Genomic DNA, 13,539 nt, shown 5'->3' with positions numbered 1-13,539 from the left:
GCTGCTGACTGCAAGCACCAGCAGCTCTGAATTATCTCAGCTGATGGAAAGAAGCAATAATACAGATGACTCAGAAATCATCTTTTCATAGCTCTGAAATGTTGATACAAAGATATATAGTTTTATTTTTTTAATTTTGCAGCAGGAGTGGCAGCAATAAATTTACATTTCCAATTATGTAAAATGCCTTGCTCAAACACTGCTCAAACACTGATGGCACCTCAACAAATGTTTCCCTGCTTCTTCTACCCTTTTTCTGACTTTAGGATGAGAGCCATGCTTCTTTGTGCACATCCCAACAGGAAGGGGGAGCAGTGACCGGGACTTAGTTCAAGACAAATGGGCACCTAGTCTGTGATGAAAAGGAGGCCACAATAATGAAGGCGCATGTGAAAAAATGGGAGTCAACTATAAAAATTTGTAGAAGGAAAGACAAATCCCTCTGTCTCTTCTGTCCAAAGGACCTGAGGGTGGGGAAGGGGATGAAAATGCTTTAGTAGCCCCTGCATTTCTATTTTCCACCACCCCAGTCACACAAACTTAAAATAATATTCTTAAATACGGAAAACTGCCATTTTCCTCAATCATCGGTAGGGTAATTTTTAGAAATCGTCATTCTGTTTTAAGACTCGTAACTTCAAATAGTAGACAAAAACAACATGAAATGTTAATTGAAAATGTGGCTTCAGGGGAAATCCCCTAAGCCCTTCTTCCCACCAGACTGTTACCCCTAGGCCCCAACTCTAGAGAAATTGCAGAATAACCACTGTTCCCTCCACCATTGTATCTGAGTCTCTACAATGCTCTGAGAATAAAGAGGAGAAAGACACAGTCCCTGATTCCGGGAGCTCCTAGGAGCACAGGACTCATTGTAAAGTGATGGCTGAGGAGGCGTGTTAAGAGGGCTTGGAGAACAGTCAGCAGAGAGTGCTCGGGGCAGAGAGCCGGAACTGTAGCCAAGGCTCTCCCAGAGAAGGGAACCACTGTGGTGAGCTCTGAGATGCCCTAGAATTGATCAGGTGAACCTATAATGTTAAGGCCATTTCTCCCTGGGGAGCTGCGCATGCAAAGGAGGGAGGCCAAAGAGAGCCAGGTCCCTTCCAGGAACTGCAAATAGTCTACAAGCGAGCACAGGGTGTGGGAGGCAGATGAGGCAACCAGGTGGAGAGATCACAGGTGCACATCACAAAGGACTCTGTGTGCCTCCAAGGTAGAGGAGACAAGCAAAGTGATCTAGAAAGAGACAAGATAGAGGCAGGGAGGCCTATTGGCAGGTTCATGTGAAGGCCTGCTGAGGCCCTGCCAGGAGGAGAGAGAAGAAAACATTTCAGCAGGTGGACGGATTGGCCACAGGTGTGATGGAAGGGCAGGAAGAGGTCAAAGATGCCGGCCAGCTTTCTGGCTTTGGCAGTGTCTAAATTATAGTGCCATTCCATGAAATAAGAAGGGTAGGAAGAGGGGCAAGTCATGAGAGGAGACAACTGATTCAGTTCTGGCTGGGTGCCTGTGGGCTCCAGGAGAGATGTGCAGTAGGCAAATAAGAGTCTAGAATTCGGGAGAAAGTTCTAGGCTGAGCCAAGTAGTTTTCTAGTTTCAAGAGGCTAATGTGTGTGAGTGGACAAGCTCACAAGAGGTGTATAGGGATAGCTTTCACCCTCCTGCATATGGGAAGCATCTGGGAGCCTTTAAAAAATAGTGCACCCCAGCTTGGAGTGGGGCCTTTGTACTCTTTATTGTTTATTAAATACTTTTTTCCTTTTTTGGGGGGATAGTTAGCTTTATTTATTTTAATGGAGGTACTGGGAATTGAACCCAGGACCTCTTGCATGCTAAGCACGGCTCTACCACTGAGCCGAACCGTCCCCACCTTTTTTTGTTTTTAGACAATAGCTCTACCGAGCAGTCATGGTTGAGAATCAACCTGTAGAGAGCAGAGATCCTTGGGGGTAGAGAACAAGGAGAAGCTGCCCAGAGCCCTGTAGACCCCACCAGGGGCAGCCGGAGACGCAGGGGGCCTCGGACGGGCTGCGAGGAACGTGAACTCAACACTCCCCAATGGCGAAGACGTCAAACATGTTTCAAGCTCCCACTTCCCAGCAGTGTTTGTTGTGACTTTACTAGATTTCCAGTAATACTGAGCGAGAATAGAAATTATCTGGACACAGGGATCAAATTCAAATCCTGAATATGACCAATCTTAGCTGCGTGATTACTGCTTAAAAGGTTACTCGTCTGCCACGTGTAAAATGGGGGACCTAGCACCGTGCTCGTGGGCTGCTGTGAGCGTAATGGAATGACATCTATAAAGGCCCTCCTGCCTCTCAGAGGTAATTGCTACTATTGTCCCCATTTGGGACACCAGGAAACAGAGGCACAGAAAGCTTCAAACATTTGCCCAAGATGAGGGTTGAGGTCAGGAATCAAGCCAATGACTTCTTGGATCCAGAGCCCAGGATCTTCTTACAAACAACACGGCACTGCCCAGGCTCCCTGCTCCAAAACCCGCCTCCCTTTGGCTCAGTTCCATGGCACCTGCGCTGCACAGATGTCCTCACTGCCTGCCTGCCCTCCCGGTGTCTGACCCCGGCACTCCTCCCTCTGTCCCACACAGCGCTTCCTTGGGCACACCATCGCTCACGAGGCCATTGCTGGGGCTACTCGGATGTTTACACGGAAACGCAGGTGGTAGCCCAGCTTTTTGCTATAGATGCTGCTGTCAGTGGAGGCAAAGAGCTCACAGTTGGTGGGGGAGGCCACTTGTGGTCTCCTCTTTGGCTGGAGAGCTGGATGAAATCCAGTTTCCCATTGCAACTTAGACATCCAGCATGAGAGATATGTAAGGCCATCTGGCCTCTCAACATAGAAATGATGCCCCCGCAGTCGTTCTTAACATTGTAATCTCCTGGCTCCACCAGGGAGCAGAGGCCATGGCCTGTTGTCCACCAAGTTTTGTTTCCTTGCACAACAGCTACAATGGGGTGAGTTAACACTGGACCAGAAAATCTACAAAGCCCTCATGTACAATTTCCTGACACTTGCAAGTCACCCAAATACCCCAGATCCTCCAAGTAAACAACTAGTAAGAGGAATTGAGCTGGCTTGTCTGTCAGACCCCTGATGGCAGGACTGATTTGGCCTCTCCTGCTCTCGGGATGATCCGTTCTCCTTCTGTGTGCCCTTCCCCGAGTGAAAGGGACTGTTCTTTGTTTATGGGCTAGGGAGTATTTATGGCTGTCTGACCAGAACCTTCAAAAGTAGAGCTCTTGGTGAGAGTGGAAGCATGGCACCCACGTCTCATGAGCTCAGCTACTCAACAGCCTCATCTAGCCAAGACTGTGGCCAACACCAGGGGTCCATGCTGTTGAGTGTTGGGTCTGGAGAGCAATGCCTTCGCCACTGAGAAGCTGCCCCACCACTTGTGACCTTGTCCCCATCGAGGGGGAGGTGACGCATCCATGGGATGAAAGCCGGGAGGGCACTAGGTGACTGTGGACCAAGCTGTGACTGGCTGGTCCTGCCCCCCATGTGACCCATGTTAGCCTCAAGTGCAGAAAATCCCCAAAGAGACCCCTGCTTGAATGAATGGGTCACCTATAAGCCAACTGTCCTCGGGCCGCCTAAGAAGCAACACAGTATACACAGTGAGACACCCACTCACTGAAGTCCCGAAGGCTCACAGCTCCCTAATGTGAGACCAGGTACCCCCAGCAAACAGAAGACCCTTACTTTATAATTCACTTGAGAATTCTACTACCAACACTGCCTTCCACCTTCCACTTATAAAGTTCTTTCCACTCTGTCCCCTGCTCTGCAATTGTGCAATCAGTCCAGAGCTCCTTCATGAGACAGGAGGGAAGGGGGCCGGGCACAGCCATTAAAAGATTGGCACAGTCATTAGCACCGAGACGGTGGAAAAGTCAACTCCCAGTAGATCTTGAGCTTCAATACACACTCACTGAAATACAGCAGGATGCTAAATGGCACTCCCACAGGTGCCAGGACAGGTTCAAGGCTGACCATAAAAGGTTAAAGGGTGAGTGGTGGCCCAATTTCTGGGAATCCCAACACCTTCCCTAAAGCGGTTGGAATATTCCTCCCACTTATTAGCATATGAAGATACTGAGGGCATAAAAACTAACAACCACACCTCGTGGCTGCTCTCTCTGCTGAGGGAGACAGTTCACACTATGTCTGTGGAGTGTGTATCTACTTTTAATTTAAACTGGAGCACCCAACCCCCACGCCTCATGGCTTTTCTCTTGCCTTCTGAAACAGCCCACTCTGTGTGTGGAGTATATATCTATCTGAATAAATCTACATTTACTGAACTGTGGCTCTCTCTTGGATTCGTTCCTGTGCAAACCAAGGACCCACACTTCACGAGGTGCATCCCAGGGACCCAAATAAGACCTGGGATACGTCCATTCTCTCCCCCACATTTTCCTGTATCATACATTCCTTCCCAAAGGATCTCACCTTGTGCACTCCAAAGTAGAAAGCACTCATGTGTCCTGACCTGGATCTGCTTCTGCGTTTATCATTTCTTATGTCCACTAGAACGTCACCTTCATGACGACAGGGATATGGTTCTGTTTACAAAGGAAACACCAGAACATCACTGATGCTGGAGAAGTATTAGCTGAATGAATGAGCTGTGGAAAATCCTGGGAATTCAACCTGGAACTCCTAGCCACTTGGGTCCCAGCTGACTCCAGTTGCTCCCTCCTACTCATGGCTGACCTCTTGCCACCACTCTCTGCTCTGCCATCACCTGAGCCTGGATGAGCTGAGATGAGCACACACCCCGGAGAGCACGGTGAATGGTTCATGTCATTGCAACACACTCGCCCTCTGACTGCCAGGGGTTACTTACGATGGACAAACTGAAGGCAGCACCATGAGCACTGCCCTACCCTACAACTCACTTGAAGCACCAGGACTGCACATAGGGGAAACGCTGGCCCTTTCCAACCTAAGGAGAGGGATTATAGGTGAGAAGAGGGTCTCTGTCAACTAACAGTCTCTTTACAAGCCCAGTCTTAGAAAAGCTCTTTAAAGACACTTTTGGTATCTTCCTTGTGTTTCTGTAATCCCTCTAGATTTTGTCATTTTAATCTATGCATCAGAAATACAGATGCTCTTGAAATCTCTATTGATTTTTCAATGAAGAAAATCCTCAATTTCCTTCTCTGCTAAGAAAATTACTGCACTTTATATTAAGAAAAGCAGCTTCCTTTCATGAGTTTGTATCTTCAAACACCTAATTTCACAAGAATCAGTGAAGCAGGACATGAAAATCTCGCTGTGCTTTATCTCCTACAGGTGGGCAGGAATGAAATGAATGAGTACTGATCTCATGAGACAGGAAGGCTGGGGCTGTCTTATTCCTGCTACAGATGGAAGGGTCCATATCTGTGAGGGGGAGGAAGGACCAAGGATGAGAAATCAACATTTTCTAACCCATTTCTCTTTTTTCAGAGTCCCAGACAAAACAGTGTGATTGTATCAACAAAACAAGGACATCTGCACCCTTTTGAAAGCACGCTACAACTTTACTACTACACACGGCACTCTGTCATTGACCTAAAGGCTGATGGCAGCCAAGAAATTTGCAGGGATCTTATTTTGTGCTCATCCCTTTTTGTCTTTGGAACCTCAGGAAGTTTGCCTCCTCTCCTTGAGTGTCATTTTCCTCATCCTTCAAATGGGAGTGTAACAGTCATTCATTTGCTCAGTGTCTATTTGACAACAGGAGATGCCTTATGAAAACAATAATAAAAAAAGGAAAACAGCAATTCTGATCTGTGCTGTCTTCCTCCTCCTCCCTGAACTTGAACTTACAGGCTAAAATGGCATCTTTCACTAAATCCCGAATTTATGGAGCAGTTCTGATAAGGAAGTCACAGGACTGCCCTGTAACCGAGAAATGACCCGGTGAAAAAGAATGAGTTGCCAGTAAATCCTCAAAACCCGTAAGGGTGCAAACCCTGGGAGCTACAGCCATGGGTGGGAGTTCCTTAGTTCCCCATTTCACGAAGCCGAGAACTTTGCAGGGCCCATGAAAGACACAGATAGCCCAGTACAACCACACCATGTTTTGAAGTACACCGGGGCCACATCGCTGCTAACCTGCACTTCTGTGTGTCCCAGAGCAAGAGCCCTGGGCGGGGGTGACTGTGTTTGAGGCTGGACAAGAACTTGGTGTTCTGTCTCTTTTGCTCTCTCTCTTCCTGCAATAAAACAACTGGTAGGACTTTGGTGGGGAGCACTGCACCCACATTCTCTGGCAAACCACACACCAGGCAGCTCTAGCTGATGTGAGAGAGGACTCTTTAATGAACACATATATACCAAAGTCAGGCAGAAGGCTGCCTGTGACCTTGGGAATCCAAACCAGCTTGTCCTGTTAATCAGGATATTACACATCTAAAGAAAGTGTGCACCAGATGAAGACGATGCCTTAGACAGCGTCGGTGGTTATGTCCAGCAGTGTCTAAGGACAAGTCATGCTCTGGTAGATGGGAGCATTTTGGTTGCTTTAAGAGTTTGCTGCTGAAGGGCTGGGACATTTCATTGGGCCTTGAAACTCCAGACCCCTTTACTCATAAAGGCAGACAAGTAAGGTGAGCCAGCTCAGCCTTTATTCCAACTTCCTAACCAAAAGGCTATGAGGTTGAAAATATATTTCTCAGACTCTTCTGCAACAAGGGTTCCAGATGTGGCTTTAAAAATGCCCATTAGAGATTGAGATTTGCAAATATTAACTACTATATATAAAAATAGCTTAAAAAACTAAATTTCTTCTATATAGCACAGGGAACAATATTTAATATCTTGTAATAAACTTTAGTAAAAAAATATGAGAAGGAATTCATACATATATATGTGAATATGGAGGACTGGAACATTGTGCTGTACATCAGAAATTGACACATTGTAACTGACTATACTTCAATTAAAATATGTATATATATATAATGCCCATCAGCAGCATCTGAGTGTCACTGAAAGCAGAAACCCAGATGAATGGAGGCAGAGGTGGTTGGAGGAGCTACGTTATTTTGCTGGGGTGGATGCAGTCGGCATGGCAGATATCTAGAAGGATTGCTCACAATAGCCACTCACTTATCTGCAAGTAAGTTAGGTTAACAGCTTTCTGAAATCCTCCCCACCCCTCCTGATGAGCCAGGTGTCTGGTGTTTTTCTGGAAATCACTAGGCGCAGCCTGGAACTCAAAGGTAAAAATTAAAAACTGCAGTCAGGCAGCGAAGAGACGGGGCAGGACGCGTTGGACAAAAGTATGTCAGAATCAACAAGGAATGGGGAGGGGATAGAACGTGTGCTGAGGATCCTGACTTCAGGGGGTGGATTGTCTATGTTGAGGACTCTGAGTCAGTATGAGTAGATGAATTGGTGTGGACTAAAATGGTGGCCATTGTTCAGATAAGTGTGTGATTTGAAGTATATTTATTTGAGGAGGGTTTTTTTTCCCCTTCAAAATTGATCATTTCTAGGGAGCAGAAGAATACTCTGCCACACAACATCTAAGTGCAAAAGAGATGCTATGGGATGATGGTGATATGAAAAATTTAAGTACTGCAGTTTCAAGCTTTCCTTAATGAGGTGCAGAGCAGTAGGTACTTAAAATAAGGTACTTATAATAAAGACATCATCATATGTACATATCCTTAAAGATATACATATGGTGCTGTAAGTGGGTCTGAAATGTGTTCTGTATTCTAAAATCTGATGAAATAAAATCAGTAGCTTAATATGCCTGTCGGCTCTAAAAACATGATGTAGCTCATGATCACAGAAAGCAAGATCAGCAAGGAAATTTGAGATTTGTCTTTTCCAGTGTCAAAGTTAATATTTTTTTGCTTTACTTAAAAAGCATTTTTTTAATTAGGGCTGCCAGCATCCATTGGTATACGGTGTTCAGTAGATGTGTTCAGATGCTTTAGACAGTGAATCAGAGCAAAGACTGAGGTTTAGACAGTAGTTAAATGCCTCACCCGTGTGATCAGCATCCACAAACTGCTATACTGAAAATTCTTAAAAGTGAGAATTTCATCAAAGCAACGAAAAGTGAGGGGAAAAAATAGCCACAGACTAGTGGAATTTTCATAACTTGTAAAAATGACAAAAGGCTATTCATGAGCATATTTTTAAATACCCCTACACTTTAATAAGAAAAACAACAATCTGACAACAGGTTGCACACTGCTCCCTGTAGGAGAAGCCATGCAGGTGGACTCTTATGTGAATGGGGCTGGAGCTATAGAATTAGTTAGTCTTGCAAGTAACTCAGTTAAACACAAATGCAAATGGGATACACTTCTAGAATATCTGAGGAAATATCTTGGAAAACTTACTCCTCTATGAAGCAATGACAATGGCAAAATTTGTCAAAATTAACCTCTGTAGAACTCTGGAAATTAAACCAAGACTTCCAGCAATCCAGGGAGTCTTTATTTGAGAAAAAAAAACAGCTAAATCTCCATAAAGATAGTGAGTTTTGTGGTATTGTAACTTGATCTACCCCATCCCTGTATCCACACCTAAATGGTGGCCTTTAAAAGCAATAGTCTCACAATCAAGGTAGGGGCAGAAGTGATTTAAAGTTACCCAAAAAATCCGCCCCCAGAGAGCTGTCACTATTTGACCTTTCACAAACTCATGCTGTGCAACAGCCTGTCCCCAGAGTGTTTGTGGAAAACAATCAGCAGTGAGTATTTAACATTACAACTGCCTGAGGCAATGGTACCAGTAGAGGCTAACTAGATGCTGACTAGGAAATTTAGAAGGCAAAATTGGGTAATGAGACGTTCTGGGGGTGAAGGTAGGGTTAAAAAGCTCCAAAAAATTCTGAGAATTGTAGAAGGCCGTACACATGTGTGGCACAGGGCAAGGAAAATCTGAGATAATCTTAAGCCTTCAACTCTGGCTGAACTTGAGGTTCTGCATAAGCAAGAACTAAAGGCTATGGAAGAGCTGCAGACTGCCTGCCGTTGCTGAGGGCATCCCTCAGCACGCAGACACACAGCCACCGGGCAACAGCTCAAATGATTGGCTCCAGGCATTGAAAGAAATCACTGTCCAATCATTATTATAGTGATGACAACTAGGCATTCTTCACACACACTGATCTCATGGCCATGCATGATAAAGGATACAGACTTTACAGAATTTGTTCAGGAAAGTAACTAAATAAATAGCTGCAGCAGCAATGACAATGGAAGCAACAATAAACCCTTGAGATGAGGAAAATCTGGCTTTCAGATCTGCCACAATGTAATATTTTAAATGTCCAGCTTTCAAAAGAAAATTACAAAATGTATGAAGAAACAGAATAGTTTGGCCATAACAGGGGAAAAAGTAGTCAATAGAAACTCCCTGAGGAAGCCCAGACACTGGACTTACTAGACAAAGACATAAATAAGCAATTACACATATGTTCAAAAAACTAACAGAAACCATGTCTAAAGAATTAAATTATGTGAACATCTCATTGTACAGAGAATATCAATAAATAAAATTTATATTTTAAAACCAACCAGAAATTCTAGAAATACAAATATAATGACTAAAATGTAAACTTCAATAAGAGGTTTCTCTGTAGATATGAACTTGTTGAAGAAAAAGTCAGTTAAATTAAAACTACTGAGATTATGCAGTCTGTGGATCAGAAAGAAAAAGGAATGAAAAAAAATGAACACTGTGTCAGAGATAGGTGGGACACCATCAACAATACCAATACACACATAATGGGAGCGCCAGAAGGTAGGAGAGAATAAAAGGGGCAGAAAGAATAAATAAAGAAATAATAGCTGAAAACTTCACAAATTTGATGAAAACATTAATTTGTACATCCCAGCAGCTCAACAAACTCCACGTGGTATAAACATAGAGACATCTAAAATAGGCACATCAGACTCAGTGTGTCAAAACAGAAGAACAAAGGATCTTGACAGCAGAAAGAGTAATGTGGCTCAACATATAGAAAGGCTCCTCAGTAAGACAGTTGATTTCTCATCAAAAACCATGGAGACTAGAAGGCAGTAGGACGGTATCGTCAAAGTGATAAAAGGAAAAGACTGTCACCAAGTATTTTATAGCCAGCAAAATGATTCTTTAAAAAAATTAAAGGAGAAATTAAGACACTGCTACAAAATCAAAATCTGAAAGAATCCATTGCTAACAGGCCTGCCCTACAAGAAATACTAAGGATAATCCAGCAGGTGTAAATGAAAGGACACTCACCTGAAAAATAAAGATCACTACTACATGAGTAAAAAAATAAAACAGTATAAATCGAGTATTACATGTAAATGCTTGGTTGTATTTGATGTAAAGGACAACTGCATAAAACAATACTTATGAAACTGTGTAGATGTGCTTATAAATGCATAAAGGTGTAATTTGTAAGACAGTGACAGCATGAGGAGGGGGAGGGAAAAGATTGATACCAAAGCAAAGTTTTGGTGCACTACTGAAATGAAGTTGGCATTCATGTGAACTAGATTGCTTTAAAACAAGATGTTAATTATAATCTTCTGGGCAATGGAGGAGAAGTAAGGAGGAGGAAGAGAAGGAGGAGGAGGAGGAAAAAAGATAAAATAAATAACAAATTAAAATGGAACACTTGAAAATGCCTACTTTAAACAAAAAAGTGTAGTAATAGAGGAATGGATAAAAAAAGACATATAGAAAGCAGATAGCAGATGTACCTTCAACCTGATAAGAAATTACATTAATGTAAATGAATTAAACATTCTAATCAAAATACTAAAGGCAGAAATAAATGGAATAGAGAATAGATGAACAACAGAGAATAATAAACAAAAAGAAAAGTTGCTTCTTTGAAAAGATCAACAAAATTGACAAATTTTTAGCTAGTATTAAAAAAAAGAGAGGATTCAAATTACTAAAATGAGAAATGAAAGGAAGGATGTCACTACTGCCCTTACAAAGATAACAAGTAATATAAGGGAATATTGTGGATAATTATATAGCCAATAAATGAGATAATTTAGATGAAATTGATAAATTCCTAGAAGGACATAAATGACTGAAGCTAATTCAAGGAGAAATAGAAAACTCAAATAATCCTACAGTAATTAGTGATGAAAATAGTAATCCAAAACATTCCTACAAGGAAATGCTAGGCCCGTATGGCTTTGCTGGTGAATTCCATCAACTACTTAAAGAAAAAACAAACAAAAAAAAAAGAAAACAATGCTTCACAATCTCATCTAAAAATAAAGAGTTGGGAACACTTCCCAATTTATTCAATGAGACTAGTACACACTGATACCAAAACCAGACAAAGACATCACAAGAAAACTAAAGACTATCTCTTATGAATATAAATGCAAAAATCCTCAACAGAATACAAGCAAATCCAATCCAGTAACATATAAAATAGACCACAATTAAGTGGGATATATCCAGGTATGCAAAGGGAGTTCAACATACAAAAGTCAATTCATGTAATATGCCATATTAATAGAAAAAATGTATAAAAACTAGAAATAGAAGAGAACTTCCTCAATTTGACAGAGAACAACTATGAAAAACCTGGAGCAAAGATCATACATAATGTTGAAAGACTGAAATATTTCCTCACACAATCAACATTGTACTAGAGGTTCAAGTCAAAGCAAACAAAGAAAATAAAGCATCTAGATTAGAAAGAAAGAAATAAAACTGTTTTGATTCCAGATGACATGATATTATATATTAAAATCACAAGGAATTGACAAAGGAAAATAAAGAGAGTAAAGAAAAAAATTCCTATTATATTTAATAACCCAGTCTGACCAAAATTGTAAGACACAAATCAATATATAAAAAAGTAATTATATTTCTATACAACAGCAGAGAATAATGTAAAAATAAAATGAAGGAAACATTTTCATTTACAATAGCATCAAAAAAAATAAAATACTTAGGAATATTAAGAAAAATATGTGGAATACTGAGAAAAATGTCTGAAACATGTATATAGAAAACTAAAATACTACTGATAGAAGTTAAAAATGACCTAAAATAAATGGAAAGCTCTTCTGTGTTCATGGATCAGAAGCCTTATTATTGTTAGGATGGCCATTGTCCTCAAAATGACCTATAGATGCAATGCAACTCTGGCTTTTTGGCAGAAATGAACAAGCTGATCCTAAAACTAATATGGAAATGCAAGATACCCAGAATAGTCAAAACAATCTTGAAAAAGAACAAAGATTTCAAGTTTCCAAATTCAAAACTCACTAACAAAACTAACCCACACAGTGTGGTACTTGCATATAGGACAGACAAATAGATTGAGAGAAAAGAACTGAGAGTCCATAAACAATCTCTTACACGTAGCCAAATAATTTTTGACAAAGGTGCCATGACAATCCAATGGGGAAAAAATAATCTTTAGAAAAATGATGCTGGAACGCCTGCACATACACCTGGAAAGAAAGAAAACTGAACTTTTATCTTAACACCATTTATGAAAGTTAACTGAAAATAAATCACAGACCTGAAAATATAAAACTTTTAGAAAATGAACAATGAGAAAATCTTCAGGACTTTGGATTACAAATACTTGTAATATATGACACCAAAAGCACAAACAACAAAAGAAAAAAATCAAGTAAACTGGACTTCAGTAAAATTAAAAACTTCTGTGCTTCAAAGGGCTTCATCAAGAAAGTAAGAAGACAATCCACAGGATGGATGAAATTATTTCCAATATTTTCCCTGATAAGGGACTTTTATCCAGAATAGACAAAGAAGACTTAAAACGTGACAATACAAAGACAAATACAATTAAAATGGGCAAAGAATTTAAATAGATGTTTCTCCAAAAAAACATACGAATGGGAAATAAGCACATAAAAAGATGTTCAACATCAGTAGGCATTAGGGAAACAGAATCAAAAGCACAATGACATGCCACTTCATACCAACAAGGATGACAAATATATATGATATAGGATATATAAATATGTATCTATAAACCCAGTAATAAAGTGTTGATTAGGATGTGGAGAAACTGGACTCCTCATACATTACTACTGGAAATATAAAATGGTGCAGTCACTATAAAAACTACTTTAGCAATTCCTCAAAATTTTAAAAGTAGAATAAATCCCAGCAATTCCATTTTCTGATATATCCTCAAGAGAACTGAAAATATGTGTTCACACAAAAACTTGTCCATGAACATTTACAGCAGAATTATTCATCATCAACTGATGGATGGATAAGCAATGTGGAGTATTTATAACAATGGCATATTATTTGAACACAAAAAGGAATTTGGGTACTGATATATGCTACACCATGGATGAGTCTAGACTACGTCACACTAAATGAAAGATGACAATCAAATAAGGCAGCATACTGTACGGTTCTACTTATATGAAATGCCCAGAACAGGCAAATCCATAGAGGCAGAAAGTAGAGTGGTAGCTGCTGGGGGCTAAGGGAAAAGGAAGGTTAGGGACTGACTTACTAAAGGGTACCAGTTCCTTTTGGGAGTGATGT

General features: G+C 41.1%; 1 long non-coding RNA gene across 7 annotated transcripts in view; it reads right to left on the bottom strand.

Moving 5' to 3' along the window:
• Nucleotides 1-13,539, bottom strand: part of LOC140693413 (uncharacterized) — a 49,101-nt gene that overhangs the window by 21,807 nt on the left and 13,755 nt on the right. For 2 of the 7 annotated variants that reach the window (XR_012069170.1, XR_012069171.1), the window contains exon 4: nucleotides 4,477-4,589. The exons of 3 other annotated variants lie outside the window; for them this stretch is intronic. This is a non-coding gene — a long non-coding RNA (uncharacterized lncRNA). Of the gene's footprint in view, nucleotides 1-4,476; nucleotides 4,590-7,127; nucleotides 7,226-12,205; nucleotides 12,459-13,539 lie in introns of those variants that run through there. 2 more of the 7 variants (XR_012069172.1, XR_012069173.1) reach the window with 2 other exon arrangements.

This window comes from Vicugna pacos, unplaced genomic scaffold, assembly GCF_048564905.1.
Source record: "Vicugna pacos unplaced genomic scaffold, VicPac4 scaffold_19, whole genome shotgun sequence".
In the NCBI taxonomy this organism is placed as follows: Eukaryota; Metazoa; Chordata; class Mammalia; order Artiodactyla; family Camelidae; genus Vicugna; species Vicugna pacos.
This window is presented reverse-complemented; position numbering and strand designations above follow the sequence as displayed.